The sequence below is a fragment of the Rhincodon typus genome, chromosome 25, assembly GCF_021869965.1.
Source record: "Rhincodon typus isolate 14 chromosome 25, sRhiTyp1.1, whole genome shotgun sequence".
Classification (NCBI taxonomy): Eukaryota; Metazoa; Chordata; class Chondrichthyes; order Orectolobiformes; family Rhincodontidae; genus Rhincodon; species Rhincodon typus.
This window is the reverse complement of record NC_063356.1, coordinates 11,232,006-11,251,207: the sequence shown is the minus strand read 5'-3', so window position 1 is coordinate 11,251,207 and position 19,202 is coordinate 11,232,006. Positions and strand designations below refer to the sequence as shown.

Below are 19,202 nucleotides of genomic sequence, written 5' to 3'. Positions count from 1 at the left end.
TAAAAATACTAAAAAAGAGGGTGGAGCCAATTAGGGACTGAAAAAGAGACAGAATAAGATGCATCTCTGAGGTACAGTTTGCTTCTGCCTTTACCATGGATGGGAGATGCTGCCGAAGTCATAATTAAGGGGCAGATATTTAAGTCATGATAAAAGAGGAGGTATTAGAGAGATTGGCTTCCCTTAATATGGATAACTCAACAAGATATGATGAGTTGCATCTGAATACACTAAGGGAAGTAAGTTGAAAATTGTAAAGCAACATTTTAGTCCAATAACTCCTCTTTGGAACTACTTCTGAGTTCTGAAGAAGTTTCGTATGGATTGGAAAAGCTAACTCTATTTCTCCCTCCAGGGAGACTTCTCCAGCACTTTCTGCTATTGGTGTTCACGCTATTGGTGTCAATCTACATCGTAATCTGGCTGTCCAGCCATCTGAGCTAACCTGCCTTATGGTACAAAGAAACACTGTGACTTATATAAAATATTAGTCTACTTGATACAAAGTACAACTGCAATTGACATAAACTATCATTACAATTGATACAGAACACCAGTGTACGTGATACTATTTAAGGGTGTTAATGCCTGGGAGACAGTGTGAAGAAGATTTACTAGAATGATATCAGGAATTACGGATTTTAGATACAAGGAAACATTACAGAAACTGGGCTTATTTCTCCATGAGCAGACAAGATTAAGAGGTGACGTTATCGGGGTGTTCAAAATGATGAACAATTTTGACATGGTAAAGAGGCATGTCAATAAATAGGAGTCACAATTTCAAGATTGTCAGCAAGAGAACTCGGAGTGAGATGAGGAGAAACTTCGTTCTTCAGAGAGTTGTCAGGATTTGGAATGTGAGCTCTGCACCTTGTTGTCTCGGATCCTCCAGCATCTGCAGTTCCTACTATCTAGGATTTGAAATGTGCTGCCTGGAAGAGTGGTGGAAGCGAATTCGAAAGTAGCTTTCAAAAAAGATAGGGATAGGCACTTGAAAGTTGTGAGTTTAGAGAGGCTGGAGAATGGGACTAGCTGTGTTGAACTTTCGGGAGCCGGTACAGACACGACGGGCCGAATGGCCTCTTTCTGTACTGTAATAATCGCGCTTGTGTAAAGTATCACTTTGATTGATACAATGCACTGACGCAATGTATCAGTGAAGTGTGGGCCCCGGGAGTGGGGGCGGGGCGGAGCAGATGATTGACAAGGTGGCGGGGGGAACACGGCCTGCTTCCATCACACCACCCCCTGGACGAGCCTCCTTCCCACTGGCCAATGGGCAGCGAGAGATCCGGGCGAGCCTCTCTCACGTGACGCGGACGCTGCCAGCATGGAAGGAACGAGCGCGTGACAGCGGGAGAGGCAGAGCGCGCGGACCCCGGGCATACTCTTTGCCCCCGGTATAGTTTTCCCGGCCTTAAAACAACAACAAAAAAGCAAAACGTGCAAAATATCACAACAGTGCAACGACAGCGGGGGCGGCAGATGTTTCCTACGGCTGCATTGCATTCCCTGTGGAAAATCAGGTCAGAGAACAACATTTCGAAATAACAATACTGCACGCCAAATGCCTTTTAAACTAGTAAAGCTAATGGTTACAATCGCAAGCGGTGTATTTATTTAATCCCCTCCTAGGATTTTGGAATTGTTCAATTTGTGTTCTGGTTTGTTTTACTGCCTCAAACCACGTCACAGATGGTTTGGAAAAGAAAGATCTTTCTTCGTGTTTGATTCTGTTGAAATGTCAACGTTCCTTCAAAAAAAAAGACGTGTTTTTATTTGTTTCTTTTTCGATGCCAGGCGGAAGGAGGAAATTTTTTTTGCAACTTTTTTTGTACCCCTCCCCCTTAATGTAATTCGATACTATGGAAGCAGATGTGTTTTGCTGTGACTGACAGCCAGGAGGACCAATGGGCTACTGATGCCATTCCAAGTTGGCAGACTGTTCAAGCAGATAACCAATGGGCACCGGTGAAGGGCGGGCCTGTGACTGAGTGGCTGATGCAATGTAAACCTCGAGCTGTCACAAGGCAATTCAGCACTAACCTTTCCTGAGACAAGGGAGTGTTGTGTAAGTACAACTACCTTTAACAAGAGGGTATTAAAAGGGCACATTGCTTCAGCCTTTGTAGATTTAGATAACCAAGAAGACGAGGGCTTATTTCATCATTTCAAACAGTTTCCTTGTTTTGTCACAAATATTTTCAGTGCCGTTTTGTTTTAGGGAGAAATGGAGCAGCACACACTCTCAAATCAAGATTTCATCACATTTCGAAATGACTGATTTTATTTCCATGAAACACATTCAGCATCAGGCTTAGTCAACTTCAAATTAGCCAATGTAAATGTGATGCCAGAACACACAGCTTCATCGCAAAAAATACATAACGCATTACAAGATTGTTTGTGTACTAATATAAGTTAATTGCTCTCAGAAATTGTTGGAACTCTGCAAAAAAAGTGCAAATTTACTTTACTGTTCCACCTGAAGACTGATATCATAACTGAGTTTGTTCAGTTTTTCAAGGTTTTTATGTATTGCCAACCAATTATTTTTATAAAAGTATTTTTCTTTTAGTCCTCTTTATGTCAGTTGCCATGTACTTTAATATGATCCAGAATTCAGGCAGACAGACATTGTAAGATTTAATATAGGGCTCCTCTGTATACTCGATTTGTGTTTGCAACCTGGGTTGTTTCCTCCCTTTTTTTGGCTTAAAGTCACATTTTTACATCCTATTTCCTGCCAGTGTGAAAGTTTGTCCCTATTGTTCTGACTATGTTCCTCTGGTAGGCATATAAATTAAATCTTGAAAGATTGGAAGAAGTACATTGTTAAAACCAGTATCATTGGATTTTCACACATTGAATATTTTCTTGGGGTCAAATAATTTTGCAAAGCAGCCATAGCAATTCTCAGCATCCAGAGCATGATACTTGAGCTATTGAAAGGGTTCAGACTTGAATAGACTAGGTGACGATGCTGACGAAAGATTATAAAATTAGGTAGAGGATTACAAAATTGTTTGTTCAATAAAATTAGTCAATCCTTAAAAATCATAAGGATATGAATAACGCATTGATAACTGAAGGATGGATTGATAACATCACATAGGACCTATCCGTGAAAACCAAAACTTAAGACCGATTACTTTAAATGCAATTGTGTCCTCGTTTTATAAATATCTCTCAGAAGCTGAATCCTCACAATCCTTTCTGGGTTTATCTTTTAAACTACTGGAACAGAGGCCACTTATGAATGTGTGTATAAACATAATGTGTTATATCAGCGTAAAAGATCTCCTAGGAAACAATGACCGTAATATGGTAGAATATAGCATTCACTTAGAAAGAGAGGAACTTGGGTGAGAAATAGCTATGCTAAGCTTAAATAAGGAAAATTACAATGGAATTAGGGCAGAGTTGGCTGGAGTTGACTAGGAAAGGAGTTTAGCAGCAAAGACAGTTGAGGAACAATGGCAGACATTTCAGAAAATGGTTCATGGCTCATAGATATATTCCAGTGAGGAAGAATGATTCAAGGAAGGGGATAAGCCAACCATGGTTAATCAGGGAAGTTAAGGATAGCATCAGATTGATAGAAAAAAACATTCAATTTGGCGAAGATCGGTGGTAAGCCAGGGGACTGCGAAATCTCAACTCTGGCAGAGAGTGGCTGTCACCTATTTTACTAAGTTGAAACAGACAGTGTGCGCAGATGTTCTTTCTGTCAGCAACACCTTGACTAAGCACAGTCAAACAGCTCTGTTTAAAATTTAAGCAAATCTTGTCAGTTAACTGTCAGTCATCATTAACTGGTGTATTCAATGAAAATCCCTGACCAGAGTCCAATTGCCAATCAATCACAACCCATCTCATGCAGCAAAAATAGTTATTTCCTGTTTAGTTTGGTATTTTCTGCGAATTGCCTTGATGAGTGCAAGACCAAAATCTTCAACAAAATGTTTTTTTCAATAATGCTCAGGTATTGGTGCCATTGACATACTCCTTAATCCCTTATCACAGGCTTCTTGGTTGTCATATTGCCCTTACCCTGCCTGTAGGAATTAAAATTACAAAGCATTCCATACAGTTTACCTGTTCAGTGCTTTCTTGAATTTTTTAATATTTGCTGACCAAATAATCTACATTAATCTTGCCAGCATTTGGCCCATATACCTTTTAAACCATTCTTGGTCATATACCTATCCAGATGCCTTTTAAATGTTGTGATTGTACCAGCCTCCACCACTTCCTCTGGCAACTCATTCCATTACAAGCACCACCCTCTGCATGAAAATGTTGCCCCTTAGGTCCTTTTTAAATCTTACCCCTCTCACCTTAAACTGATGTCGTCTAGTTTTGGACTCACCTACCCTGGGAAAAAGACCTTGACTATTCACCCTATCAATGTCCCTCATGATTTTATAAACATCTATAAGGTCACTCCTCAGTCTCTGATGCTCCAGGAAAAATAGCCCCAGCATGTTCTGCCTCTTCCTATAGCTTAAACCATCCAACCCTGGCAACATCCTTGTAAATCTTTTCTGGACCCTTTCAAGTTTCCCAACATCTTTCCTATAGCAGGGAGATCAGAATCAACAAAGATCAAGGTAGCAAATTCAACAGTGGCCAATTTGATTTAATCCAATTTAATTTCACAATATAACAAATTTGGCTATAATCATTAAAAACAGCTGAAAATGAATCATTGTCATTTTAGAAATTCAGGTGCGTGGTATGAGAGTGAACCAACCTGTCCAGTATGTAGGTAATTGTTGGTGAAGCACAGGGATCATAACCAAAGCTTTATTTTTCCTCTATACACTGGCTACTAAAATTGTTCTCCTACTACCTCATGATTCTCTTTGAAAAGTGACTAGACTGTGACTCAGGGTGACTTTAACCTAATGCAAAAGTAAAAGACTGCAAATACAGGAAATCTGAGAAAAGAACTAAAATTGCTGGAAAAGCTCCACAGATTAGAGAGTATCAAGGGGAAGAAACATAATTTACCTGTAGGGGGGTGAGGTCATATCAGTTCTGTTGAAATATCTTGGAACTGTCCAAAGCTGCTTTCTGTGGAATTAAAAGTTCTAACTTCAAAGAGGGAAATTGATCAATCAGTTGCTTGTTTTACACACCACCTAATTTTATTACCTGTTGTCTTAAGCTTCCTGTCATGAAAACAGTTGTTCAAATAACTTTAACATGCCCCTCTCCACCCCATTGTTATTTGCCATTCAGCCTGTTGAATTGCAGGTTTGCTGTAATGCAATACCTAACATATCCAACCAATTCAGTATAGCAATCAACAAAGCCAGCAGAACTAAATTGGTAAAACAGTAGGAAAAATGTCCGAAAAGGTCATGATCCAAGTAACTGATAGCAATAGATGGGGCATAAGTTCACTGGTGGCATGGGTGGACACGTGGCCAATGAAATCTAATATAGAGAAGAGTAAATTAGTACATTTTGGTTAGAAGAAAAAAAGAGGAGCCATAGAAAGTAAGGGGTACAATTCTAAAAGAGATACAGGAATGGAGAAAGCCTGGAAGTATACACCCATGAATAATTTAAGGTGGCAGTTCAGGTTGAGAAAATTATTACAAAGGCATAAAGGAAGATTTTATAAACAGAGGCGTAGAGTACGAAAGCGAGCAAATTGTCAGTGTTCACAAAATTCTAGTTTGGTCTCAGCTGTCATGTCCAATACTAGGCAATGGATGTTAGAAAGGATGTGAGGACTATAAAGTGTTGTGGGAGGAGATAAGCTCTTTGGAAGACAAAAATCTCAACTTCACTCAACGACTCAACTTTTGATGCTGGTTTGACTAACATGCTTATTTCAGTGAGATAAGCACTTCAGAAGGCAAAAATCACAACTTCACCAAATGACTCAACATTTGATGTTGTTTTGACTAACATGCTTATTTCAGAGAGATAAGCACTTCGGAAGACAAAAATCTCAACTTCAGTCAATGACTCAACTTTTGATGCTGGTTTGACTAAAATGCTTATTTCAGCGAGTTAAGCACTTTTGTAGACCAAAATCTCAACTTCGCCAAAAGACTCAACATTTTGATGTTGTTTTGACTAACATGCTAATTTCAATGAGATAAGCACATCAGAAGACCAAAATCTCAACTTCACCAAATAACTCAATTTTTGATGTTGGATTGACTAATATGCTTATTTCAGTGAGATAAGCACTTCAGAAGGCAAAAATTTTCAACTTCACCAAATGACTTAACTTTTGATGCTGGTTTTACTAACATGCTAATTTCAGCGAGATAAGCACATCAGAAGACCAAAATCTTAACTTCACCAAATGACTCAATTTTTGATGTTGTTTTGACTAACATGCTTATTTGAGAGAGATCAGCACTTCGGAAGACCAAAATTTCAACTTCAACAAATGAGTTAATTTTTGATGCTGGTTTGACTAAAATTCTTATTTCAGCGAGTTAAGCACTTTAGAAGACCAAAATCTCAACTTCACCAAATGACTCAATTTTTGATGTTGGATTGACTTCTGGTCTTCTGCTCTACAAGCATTTGCTGAAGCATGTTATGCTCCATCTGGTTAATAACTGTGGCCAGGCACACCTGCTGAAATGCCAACCATTATGTCTTTTTATAGTGACTGTAAATGCAGTAAACAAAAGGAATACTGAGATGTTACTTCAAATCAACATGGTAAAAGTGTGCATTATTTAATTTTTAATCAATTTCATTACTGATGATGTTGTCTGCTCCAGTCTGTGTCAGTCATTGCCCAGTGCCTGTGACCAGCCTTCATTTAGGTGTGCCACAATGAGGGGATGTCATCTTCTGTTCACCTGACTTCCACATTTCTTTCAATTCCTTCACAGAATGTGGGTGATGTCGGCTTGGCCAACATTTACTGCCCATACCTAATTACCCTTGAAGGTGTTACTGAGTTGCTTTCTTAAACCATTGCTGTCCATTCAGTACAAGTACCCCAACCAGGACTTTAACCCACCAGTGCTGAAGAAACCTTGATATAGTTTCAAGTCAGGACGGTGTGTGGATTGAATGGGAACTTGCACATGTTGATGTCCCCAAGTATCTGTTGTAGTTGTCCTTCCAAGTCATAGAGATTGTGGGCTTGGAAATTGCTGTCTGAGAAGTCTTGGTGAATTTTTGCTGTATTTGTTGGAGATGGCGCACACAGGCTGCCAATGTGCACAGATGATGGAGGGGATGAACATTTAAAATGGCGGATGCGGCAGCAATCAAGCAGACTGCTTTGTCCTGGATGGCTTATCTCACTGAAATAAGCATGTTAGTCAAAACAACATCAAAAATTGAGTCATTTGGTGAAGTTGAGATTTTGGTCTACAAAAGTGCTTAACTCGCTGAAATAAGCATTTTAGTCAAACCAGCATCAAAAATGATCTCATTTGGTGAAGTTGAAAATTTTTGCCTTCTGAAGTGCTTATCTCACTGAAATAAGTGTGTTAGTCAAAACTAACATGGTACCGTGCCTTTTGAGTGTCGCTGGTGTTCCACTCATCCAGAAAGGTTGATAGTATCTCATCATCCTGACCTGTGCCCTGTAGGTGATGAATTTGCATTCTTTCAGCAGAACTAAGTGAAAAACAATCAAGAACGCCAAAAAAAAACTCTTTTTCTACAGTTCTCCTCTCAAAATGTGGGGGCTAATCATAGCATCTTTATTGTTCCTTGGCTTGGCATTATTTAATTAAACATAGATTGACTGTGTTACATTATAATTTTAGACATTGGTGATGAGTGAATGCTGTTCACGTTGTCATATTGTCATGCTATTTCTCGGTTGTGTGGTAGTTCTCGGATGTTTCCTGCTGAGTTTGTTACCACAGCAGCAGAATACAAATAATGCTTTCAAAGCACCTGGACTGAAGAGAACTAAAATTAGCCTGGATCCGGTTGGCAACCCAATGGCCCCTGACTAGTGTGATTACTTACATGCACACAGGCAGAATAATACAGTTTGGTAACCAGACCGTTGTTTTTTGGTGGTTCTTAACTTGACTGAAGAGGGAAGAAAATCTGTTCATCCAGAAAGATGTCCCATTGAAGATGTAGGATGTCTATCCCACATCCAGGATTGCACTGGATGCAGCTGGAAAATTCCCGTATTAATATTCTCACTGAAAGAATTCCCTTCGATTTTAGTATTTTTTTGAAAATGATTTGGCTTTAGTAGTGCTCTATATGACACAGCCGCTGGAATTTATAGAATCACAGAATCATACAGCATGAAATGAGACCATTTGGGCCATCATGACAATGTTGAGTCTTTTTCCAAGAGATATTCAGTTAATCCCTTTCTCCTGCCTGCCGCCATAGCCATGCATTCTGTCTTTGTCTTTTTCCTTGAAGTATTTAACGGATTTCCCATTGAAAGTTACATTGAATCTGGTTCCATTTTTTTCAGATTCAAATTCCTTCTGCTGTTGATGGTTCTTTTGCCTGCTTCCTTAAACACGTGTCCTCTGGCCACTCATGCTCCTGTCTTTGGAAGCCCTTTGCTTCCTGCTACAAAACACTTTGCTCAGCTGTGTAACTATATAGATATATGTTTCCTGCGTTCGAGGGTGGGGTGGGAATAAATAGGATGAAATGGATGGAAAAGTGGAAGAAAATAAAAATTCCACCTTGGCTTTATTGCACAAGGCTTTACCACTAGATGCATCAGAGGTGAGGGACAAGCTCCCTTTTAGTGAAAGGTCGGTTGAGGGAGGTTATCTCCAGCCTAATTAAGAATGCATTTTTAAAACGCAATCGTGCGATTTATGGCTATGACTAACCAAGTCACAACTTTCTCAATCCTAATATCCCTTGAGAAGGTGATGGTGAGTCACTTCTTGAAATTCCAAAAGGTATTTCACCAAGATATATTACAGTATGTATATAAATGATTTGGATGTGAACATAGGAGATATGGTTAGTAAATTTGCCAATGATGAGGCCAAAATTGGTGGTATAGTGGACAGCGAAGAAGGTTACCTCAGAGTATAACGGAACCTTGATCAGATGGGCCAATGGGCTGAGGAGTGGCAGATGGAGTTTAATTTAGATAAATGTGAGGTGCTGTATTCTGGAAAAGCAAATCAGGGCAGGACTTATACACTTAATGGCAAGGTCCTGGGAAGTGCTGCTTAACAAAGAGACCTTGGAGTGCAGGTTCATAGTTCCTTGAAAGTGAAATCGCAGGTAGATCGGATAGTGAAGAAAACGTTTGGTATGCATGCTTTTGTTGGTCAGTGCATTGAGTACAGGAGTTGGGAGGTCGTATTGTGGTTGTATAGGACATTAGTTAGGCCACTTTTGGAGTACTGCATACAAATTTGCTCTCCCTGCTATGGGAAGAATGTTACGAAATGTGAAAGGGTTCAGAAAAGACTTACAAGGATGATGCTCGGGTTGGAGGGTTTGAGCTATAGGGAGAGTCTGAATAGGCTGGAGCTATTTTCCCTGGAGTGTCCGAGGCTGAGGGGTGACTTTGTAGAAGCTCATAAATCATGAGGGGCATTGATAGGGTGAATGAGCTGCCAGAGGAAGTGGTGGAGGCTGATACAATTACAACATTTAAAAGGCATCTGGATCGGTACATGAGTAGCAAGGTCTTAGGGGGATGGGGGACAAATGCTGGCAAATGGGACTAGATTAATTTAGGATATCTGGTCAGCAGGGAGGAGTTGGATTTAAAGGTCTGTTTCCATGCTGCACATCTCTATGACTATTAAAATTCTTGGAAAAATCTCACCAAGGTACTACCATCTGTGAAAAGCAGTTTTCTGATCATTTTGTAATGTGTTGAGAAAGTTCCTGTTAATTGTAGCAGGCTGGTGATGCAGTCGATAAGGCAGTTCATTGATTTTGATTGCATTTTTAATTAGGGTGGAGTGAGGTAGTTGCTCATTCAGTGAAAATCCCTGAACTGGAGAATTAAATACAAAAGAAATTTGGGGCTTAATCGCACCCTCTCCAGCTCTAATTTTGGTTTTGATCTCAATATCTGTCACTATTTCTCTACTTTCTCTGGCTATGAAAAGAACATGAAGCATTTTCAGACGTACAACAAAGACATTCAGGACCTTGTATCTTTACTCCATATCAGTTTTAATTTGATTATCTCGACAGCATTGACTCAGTCTATTGAGCTTTTGGTCACAAGGCTGCATTACTAAATGAGGTCACTGTGGTGGCATTAAGTTAGCTGGAAGTGCAATATTCTGTGAAAATGAGTCCTTAGCAACTTGGCCAGATAAACATTTACATTTATCATTAAAAATATCAATGTAGAAAATAATGGAAGTAATATTTGTGGATAAGCCCTTTTGTGGACACCAATGACTTATCAAATGTGAATAGTGTGTAGCCTGACAAAATTAGTATCAAATAAATTGGGCTAGTTTACTTTGTATGAAGAACTGAAATTGGACAAATCTTCCCTGTTGAATGGGGGACATTGATGATAAAGATAGAAGGTTGAGGGCTAGGGTTCTTCAGTGAATGAACAGTAATTCTATGGAAAAGATTTCCTAGAAAATGTCTGAAGTATGTCGTATTGAATTAGTCAAATGCCAATTAGGTAGAATTTTTTAAGATTTTGTGTTACTATCTAAATGTAATCTGACACACCTAAACAATTTTGGACTGGGTTCATCCAATCAGTCCCCCACAACCTTGTTTTATCACGATAAGCATTTTCCACCCTGCCAGAAATCATCTGAGCTTTTGGGTAATGTGAAAACTCAAATAAAAATGCAAGCAAACTGGGGAAGATCTGGAAAATTCCTCTACTATCTATCTGGACAGCTGAAACTGGTCGAGGGGATCAGCACTGAATCACTCACCTTTCAGAGGAGTTGATGACCCCACAGGCAAAGACAGATTCAGTACTCATAGAGTCACAGAGTACGGAAATAGATCCTTCGGTCCTTTGAAGGAATTCCATGAACCAGCATCTACAGCCCAAGAAAAGAACCACTACATGATATCTAACCTAGATTGCACCTTATGCAAAGTAAAATTGTGACCCTTCCAACTGGAGCACAACTTATTTTCTTAATTATCATATAACACCAAACCAATCACTGTTGCAGACTTAGTGATTAAAAATTGATCATCATAATTAGTCAACAACTAAACTAAATGATGGGAGGAGCAGGGCGGAGAAGGGAATGGAGGTTGGGAATCATGAGAGGAGATGTGGTAAATCAAAGCAAAACACTGAAGTAGAAGAGCAAATTTGAGTAATGATAACCAGTGTGACCAGAAGGGTTTCAGTGTACAAAAGTAATTGTACACCAGCAGATAAAGCCAGAGATTGCAAAAATAATAAAAAGATGGAGGTAAAGGCTTTGCATGCGAATGGTAATGAAATAGATGAACTATTAGCTCAGAAGTCAATGTATGTAACCTGATGGCCACTGCTTGAATATTTTTGACAGGTAGGTAGATTCTTATTGAGCATCGGCATGAAAGATCACTAGGGGCAGACAGGAATGCAGATTTGACGTTATAATTGGATCTGCCATGAGCTTATTGAATGATGCTGAATGGCTTGCTCCTAATATATATGTTCATATTACAGAGACGAGGTTTCAGGGTGGCCAAGACTAGGACCTGAATATTGAAAGGTCTTTGACATTTAAAAAAGGAAGAAAGCTCAGAAAACATGTTGGGTGCCTAATATTTGTCAAAAGATAGTTGCTAGAATCCACCATTGAGGAGATTACAACAGCATACTTAGAAAATCATTGTGACCAGGTAGAGTCGACAGTTTTGTGAAAAAGAAATTATGTTTAACTAATTTACTTACTTTAAAAAAAAAAGTCTGATATCAAACAAGGTGGATAACTGGGAACTTGTAGATTGTACTTAGATTTCCAAAGGTGTTTGAGAAGATTCCATGACAAAGGTTACTACACAAGATTAAATCTCATGATATAGGTGAAACAATATTAGCATGATAGAGAATTGGTCAGCTAACAGGCAAGCCTAGGAATTTTTTTTTATATATGGGTTGACAAGCATTATCTAGTGAGTGCCACAGAAATCAGTGCTGCAACTTTATTAAACTTTATATCTGTGATTTGAGAATACCAAGATAGTTGGGAAAGTAAATTGTCAGAAAGAGGTAGAGTGTCTGAAAAGGGATATGGACAGTATCAGAGAATGGGCAAAATTTGGTAGTAATGTGGGAAAATTTGAACTTGAGAGATTGCAAAGTTCTGTGCTACAGAGGGATCTGGGTGTGCTGGTAAATTTAATCTCAAAATATTAAAATGCAGATACAGTAAGTGATTAGGAAGACAAATATTATTGCTTACAGCAAGAGGAATAGAATATAAAAGTTGGAAAGTTTTACTAGTTTAGAGGGCCTTAGTAACACCACATCTGGAGTATTGTGTTTGATTTGGTCATCTTATTTGTGAAATGATATAATTACATTAGAAACAGTTCAGAAAAGTTTATTCATCGTTTCCAGGAATGAAGAGTGTATCATAATGAAGAAAGGTTGAACAGGTTAGGCCAGTACCCATTGGCATTTGCAATAATGAGAGGTAATCTTATCAAAATATGGAGTCCTATGGGTATGTGATAGGGTGGCTATGAGGAAGATTTTTTTTCCTTGTAGGAAAAACTAGCACAAGAAGACACAGTTCAAGAATAAGAAGTCTCTGCTTTAAGATGAAGAGGCTTCCATATATGTGGAATGCTGTTCTGCAGAAAGCAGTGGAGGCTGAGTTGTTGTACTTAGTTAAGGCAGAGTTGGATTGACTTTTTGATAGACAATGGACTTGAGATTATGGTGGGGGTGCAGATAGGAAAGTGGAATTCAGAATGCAACCTGATTAGCCATGGTCTTACTCAATGGTGGAGCAGGATTAAAGGGCTAAATTCTATGTTCCTATGTAACAACATTGTTATTATATCATCCTCCTCCTAAGGGCTTTCTGCTGGTGTAAGTTGTGGAAAGGCAACATACCACAATAACTTCTCCAGCATGTTTCTTTAACTAGAACCTGAATTAATCAGTTGGGCCAAATGGTCTGTGCTGTACTGTGTAATTCTATATAAATAATTTGGAGTCCTTCTGAAACCCTATTTGAGATGATAAACAAACACGTGAATGCGTGGACATCTCTCATAATCCACTTACTGGATGCTAACCTGTAAAATGCTGCTTTTTTATCACAGCAGAGACTAATTTAGACTAGGCCCATGAAAGAAGCAGGTGAGAACAAATAGAACAGTAGAACACAGGAACAGGCCCTTCAGCCCACCATTTCTGTGCTGACCATGATGCCATTCTAAACAATCTCATCTGCTTACGCATGGTCAGTCTCCCTCTGTTCCCTGCTTGTTAATGTGTCTAAATTCCTCTTTAAACATTGCTATCGTATCTGCTTCTACCACCTCTCGTGGCAGTGCATTCCAGGCACTTGCCATACTCTGTTTTTAACAAAAACTTCTCTCACGCGTCCTTCAAACTATTCCCCTTTCGTCTTAAACTTATGCTGCCTAGTATTTGCTACTTCCACCCAGGGAAAAAGACTCTGATTATCCACCCTATCAATGCCTCTCATAATTTTATATACTTCAATCAGGTCACTCTTCAGCCGCTGATACACTGGTGCAAACAAGCCAAATTTGTCCAATGTCTCCTTAAAGTTAATACACTCCGATCCAGGCAGCATCCTAGTAAATCTCTTTTGCATTCTCTCCAAGGTCATAACACCTTTCCTATAGTATGGCGATCAGAATGCACATAATACCTCAAATGTGGCCTGTACACAGCTGCAACATAACTTTCTGGAGTACTGTGAACAGTTTTGGCCTCCTTATTTAGAAAAAGATATAATTTCCTTGGAACATTTCAGTGAAGGTTCATGAAGATGATCCCTGGTATGGAAGGATTGTCTTATAAGCAAAGACTATACAGGTTGGGACTGTATTCACTGAAGTTTAGAAGAAAGACAGGTAATTTCATTGAAACATATAGGATTCTTAAGGGACTTGACCAGTAGGTACCTGGAGGGCGTTTCCCTACATGGGAGAGTCTAGGACTAGAGGGCATAGTTTCAGGATAAAGGGGTGCTAATGTGAGACTGAGATGGGGAGGAACTTCTTCTCTGATGGTTGAGGGTCTTTGGAACTCCTTACCACAGATAGACTGAGATTAATTCCCTTACTGATCAAGAATGTATCTGTGATTGTGAGAAAAGGGCAGGAAAGTGGTTTGTCTCAGCCATGTTCATATTGAATTGAGTAACAGGATTGGGGGGCTAAATAGTGTACTCGTGTTCCTGTATCTTATGGTCTTATTACCGTCTTATGGAAAGCAGTATTGAAATGACCTATGTAAGTGAACAGTGAAATATGCAAAGTTTTAATCTGTATTGTAAGAAGTGGATCTGCTTTTCAAAGCTACTCAATTTATTTCTACTTTAGTAAAACAATTTTCACAAGTGGGAGCGCACTGGATTTTTAAAAAGGGGACACTGTGTTTAAATGGTTAATTTTATCGTTAAAACTTTTTTGTGGAGGAGTAGAGAACCCTAAACCCAATAGTGGTTTTGGAAGAAATGTTTGGCAAAACATTGACTTTGTAGAAGAAATTAATCTTTCAACATAAAAAGTTGAAATTCAAGTCCATGTCCACAACTGCTATACATCTTTTACTTGACAAGAAGCTTTGAAGTCTGTATTTCCTGATTATTCTCATCAAGTCAAGTTGTGTGTTTACTTTGTGACATTTGATGCTTAAGCCCTTTCTACTTTGAAGTAATGTTATTATGCAGCTCAATAACACAGTCGGAGGGACCAGATGAGTACATTGCTAGGCATTAAGAAATGTAGGAATGTTTGCTATAAGGGAGCTCCAACAGCTAGAATCAAATTGTGATGGAATATTGGTTTCTGGGACGTGAGTTTATGACTTCAGGCCACCTGTTTCAAAGGCAGTATTATGCTCAATCCCTTGGGGTAGTCAGTTTGCTCAACTGTTAAACAGCTCATGAAGCAAAGCAGACTGAAGGCCCAAACAATTGACTCCCATTCCATTCGCAACTAAATACAGGAGTTGAGAGAGAAACAGGCAATATACATTGAAGTGAAGCCAGTCCTACTGTTGCCTTGTTGGATTATACGGCAAAAGACAGAGAAGAAAAATAACATGGAGAGCATTGTAATAACGTCAGCTAGGATCATAACAAGTCCAGTGCCGAAATTAGATTATATTTTGTCATTTTGGTTTTAACAAGATTGTCTCTCATTGAAACATGAGCACACCATACTGCGTATTTGGATGTAACAATAAAACAAAAGCTTATTATGAAAAACGAAATGGAAGTAAAATGGAATAAACCAAACTATTTACATGTTTGAAGATTTCAAATCACGTAAAAAAGCCTTAATTCCAAAAAATTCTGCCTTACAGATCACTTGTTCACAATATTCTCACCAGAGAGAATTTTCTTTATTATCACCTTTCTATGTTTAATTTATTGAAGAGTTCAATTCCAGGCCTTAAGAATATGATAAACCTGTTCCTGGTAGGACCGTACGCCAGAGTTTAAACATTCTCAGCTTCAGAAACACAAAACTCGTATGCCACTAGTTCAAAATCAACAATCTGAACTCAAATGATATTAAAATATACACAAATCACACACATTACATCACAAATAGTAAATATCATGAATGCCTAGCCTAGGAGAGAGCTCTCTTCTGCTGTGTCAACTGCACGTACGTCTGTTTGCCATGTATCCATAAGCATTTTTTTCTTATTCTCCTTTCTTTTCCCCTTGACTTGTTTTTTTCCCCTCTCTCTGAAGTAGCAAATTCAGGCTTGTGTTGTGCTTTTGTGTATGCCAGTGACCCTCTGGTGTGTTACCGAAATAGATGCTGTCAGCCAATTGTTGATTATTTGAAGTTGTGAAGTGCCTGCCTACCTCTATCCTCAGCTAGTTTGTAGATGCAAGGTCCCAGCAGAGACTGAGCAGCAATTGTCAGTGACGAAATATCTCACATGTACAGGATAGATGTGCTGAAATCAACTTTGGGGAGGGAATCCAAAATTGGATCTGACTGCCCTACACAATACGAGGAGGCAATGGCCTAGTGGTATTATCGCTGAATTATTAATCCAGAGACCCAGATAACGTCCTGAGGACCCAGGTCCAAATCCGGCCACGACAGATGATAGAATTTGAATTTAATAAATATCTGGAATTAAGAATCTAAGGATGACCGTGAACCCATTGTTGATTGTCAGGAAAAACCCATCTGGTTCACTAATGTCCTTTATAGAAGGAAACTGCCATCCTTACCTGGTCTGGCCTTCATGAATTGTGAGTCCGGCCTCAGCCATGTGGTTGAGTCTGAACTGCCCTCTGGGCAATTAGGGATGGGCAATAAATGCTACCTAGCCAGAGACGCCCTCATCCCATTAATGAATAAAGAACAAACATAAGTACTACCGTCACTATCTGGGTGGGAATCAAAAAGCTTCCTGACCCAGTCTGGCGTCAGGCGGGGCTGCCCTCTGTCTCCTGTCTTGCTTGTATTTTGCACAGAGCCTTTTGCCAAGTGCATCAGGAAGGATATGAGCTGGAGAAGGCAGATGATCCCAGGCGGCGGAGACCTGCAGGTCAAATCCTCCCTGTACGTAGATCTGTTGCCATTGAAGCACAGTCTAGTGAGCATCTTCGATCAACTTGACCTGACCTTGGGAGCCAAAATAAATCAAAGCAAGAATGAGGTTATATTCTATGGGAACTGGGCTGACTGATCATTTATCCCCTTCACCATCAGTCATGTTTCAGAGCATGCAGTTAAAGTTGGGAGGAGTGTATCACCAAGGGAGAAAGAAACTGGCATATGGAACCACTGCTCTCTCTTTGCAAATTAAAAACAAACTGGTCACCAAGTACGAGGTGCTCTCTATGTTGCCATACATGGCATAGCTATGGCTGATTCCCTGAGCCTGCACTGAAGCAGTCACCTGAGTCATCTGCTTTATCTGGAGGTCAGAAATAGATCTTGCCTGCAGGGACACCATGTACAAAACCCTGGATTGAGAGGGGAGAAACACACCCAATGTTGTTCACAGCCTTATGGCCAACCTTGTGTAGAGTTGCATCAAACAATGCATAGGCCCTCGGTCTAACACCAAATGTCACTAGGTGCTGAGGTTCTACCTGTCTCCAGTGTTGCAAAGGATGGGTTGGGGCATGTTGCTGCCGAATGCTCTAAGTAGTTGGACTGTACCATATCACCTATCCCTAATGGAAAAATTGAGGTCACAGATGACACACAAATTGACGGTATGGTAGATAGCAAGAAGAAAAGCCTTAGACTACAAGACATTTAGACAGGCTAGTCAGATGGGAAGAACAATGGCAAATGCAACTTAATGCATTTTGGGAGGACCAACAAGGTAAGGGAGTACACAATGAATGATAGGACCCCAGGAAAGATCAGGGGTATCTGGTGTCAATATCCATTGATCCTTAAAAGCAACAGAACAGGTAGTCAAGGGAAATGGGATACTTGCCTTATTAGTTGACACATTGAATACAACAGTAGGGACGTTATGATGGAGCAGTATGTTGGTTAGACCTCATGTGGAGTACTGTGTGCATTTCTGGGTGCCACACTTGGATGGACGTGATTGCACCAAACAAGATGCAGAGGAGATTTCACAAAAGCAAAATGATTCAGATGCAGAAAATGCTGGCAAAACTTAGCAGGTGCATTGGGGAAAGGCGATTGTCTAAGGTCTTTCTGCTACAATGTACCAAGGTGCTGTTAACTTATAGGGCCACGTAGGTTGTATGCTTGTAATGAAATGTTTCTAGCTAATATATTGTTTAAGAAATATGATTTTGCAATTGAATTGAAGCACCTAAGAAAGCAAATTGCTCAATTCAGAAAAGTGGTATTTCACTGTATTTTCAGTAATGTCCAGTTCTCTTATTTTGTAATGTACATGCAGATATTTCAGGAGAAAAGTATTTATTTCCAATATCAAAAATTCAGTGGGAATGCTGAGCCGTTTATCCTTCTTCTCTAAACCCAGGGTAGCTGAAACCAATTGAAGTCTGTGCTCGTTCTTTTCTCCACCTTCCATGAAAAGATATTAATTGCCAATCGCAAAGTTTTCATATGGAAGTCTTTCTTTCGTAGTAGCTTTTATGTGTGTCAGTGTCATTCACAGTGCCAGGACATCACAAAATGCTTTACAGTAAATCATGGACTTTCAAAATATACTTACTAGTCTAATGGAGGAAGCATGACAGGTAATTGGAGTGCGGCAAATTCGCACAAATAGCAGTGTGATAGTGGAGCCAAATAATTGTTGTCTGAGGGATAAATATTAGCCAGGACCCCAGAGGTGATTCCGAAGTAATTCAAAACAGTGCTACGGGATCTTTTATATCCACTTGAAAGGATAGGTGGAGCTTCAGTTTAATACCTCACCAAAATGTTCTAAACTAAAAACAAAAAATGCTGAAAGCATTCAACAGGTCAGGCAGCATCTAGAAAGAGAAAACCAAGAGTAACATTATGGGATGGTGACCTTTTCATCTGAACTGGTATTGGAGACAGAGTGAAAATTTGGCTCTGCCCAAACCCTGTACACGTCTCCAGACATTCTCTCAGCATCTCCATTCGACAATCACTTCACTGATTTTGCAGTGAGATCATGTCTATTTCTAAACTTTACAGTGTTATTGGTTCGGCTCTGACAAAAACCTGCCATGTAGAGTTAGCCAATGCAGACAGTTTTTCTATCTATCAGAGCTATATCATCTGGTCATTTATCCATTGTGTAATGGAAGAATTAGAGCCAATAAAATCTGGAGTTGGTTTCAAGGTGGATTTTGTTGCCCTTGAGAATAAACCATGATTTCAATATAAACCCATTCAGCAAATGTGCTACATTCATTTTAATTTTAATCTGAAATCAGGAACATTTTATTTCTATTCATTCATGGGACATGGGTGTCACTAGCTGGGCTGACATTTTATTACCTGTCCCTGGTCAGTCTTGAGAAAGTGTTGGCAAATATCCTCCTTGAACTACTGCAGTCCATTTAGTGTGCCACGGCACCCTCCCCCCCCCCCCCCCCCCCCCCCCCCACCTCCCCACCTCCAATAATGCTGTTAAG

At 39.6% G+C, this 19,202-nt stretch overlaps 1 protein-coding gene across 2 annotated transcripts in view; it reads left to right on the top strand.

Annotated features, from left to right (window-relative positions):
* The first annotated feature begins 1,304 nt into the window (after nucleotides 1–1,304).
* Nucleotides 1,305–19,202, top strand: part of LOC109933755 (Krueppel-like factor 15) — a 33,878-nt gene continuing 15,980 nt past the window's right edge. The window contains exons 1-2 of one of the 2 annotated variants that reach the window (XM_048612188.1): nucleotides 1,334–1,529; nucleotides 1,804–2,074. The gene's annotated coding sequence lies outside the window, so the exon portion shown is untranslated. Of the gene's footprint in view, nucleotides 1,530–1,803; nucleotides 2,075–19,202 lie in introns of both variants that reach the window. The other variant, XM_020532715.2, reaches the window with a different exon arrangement.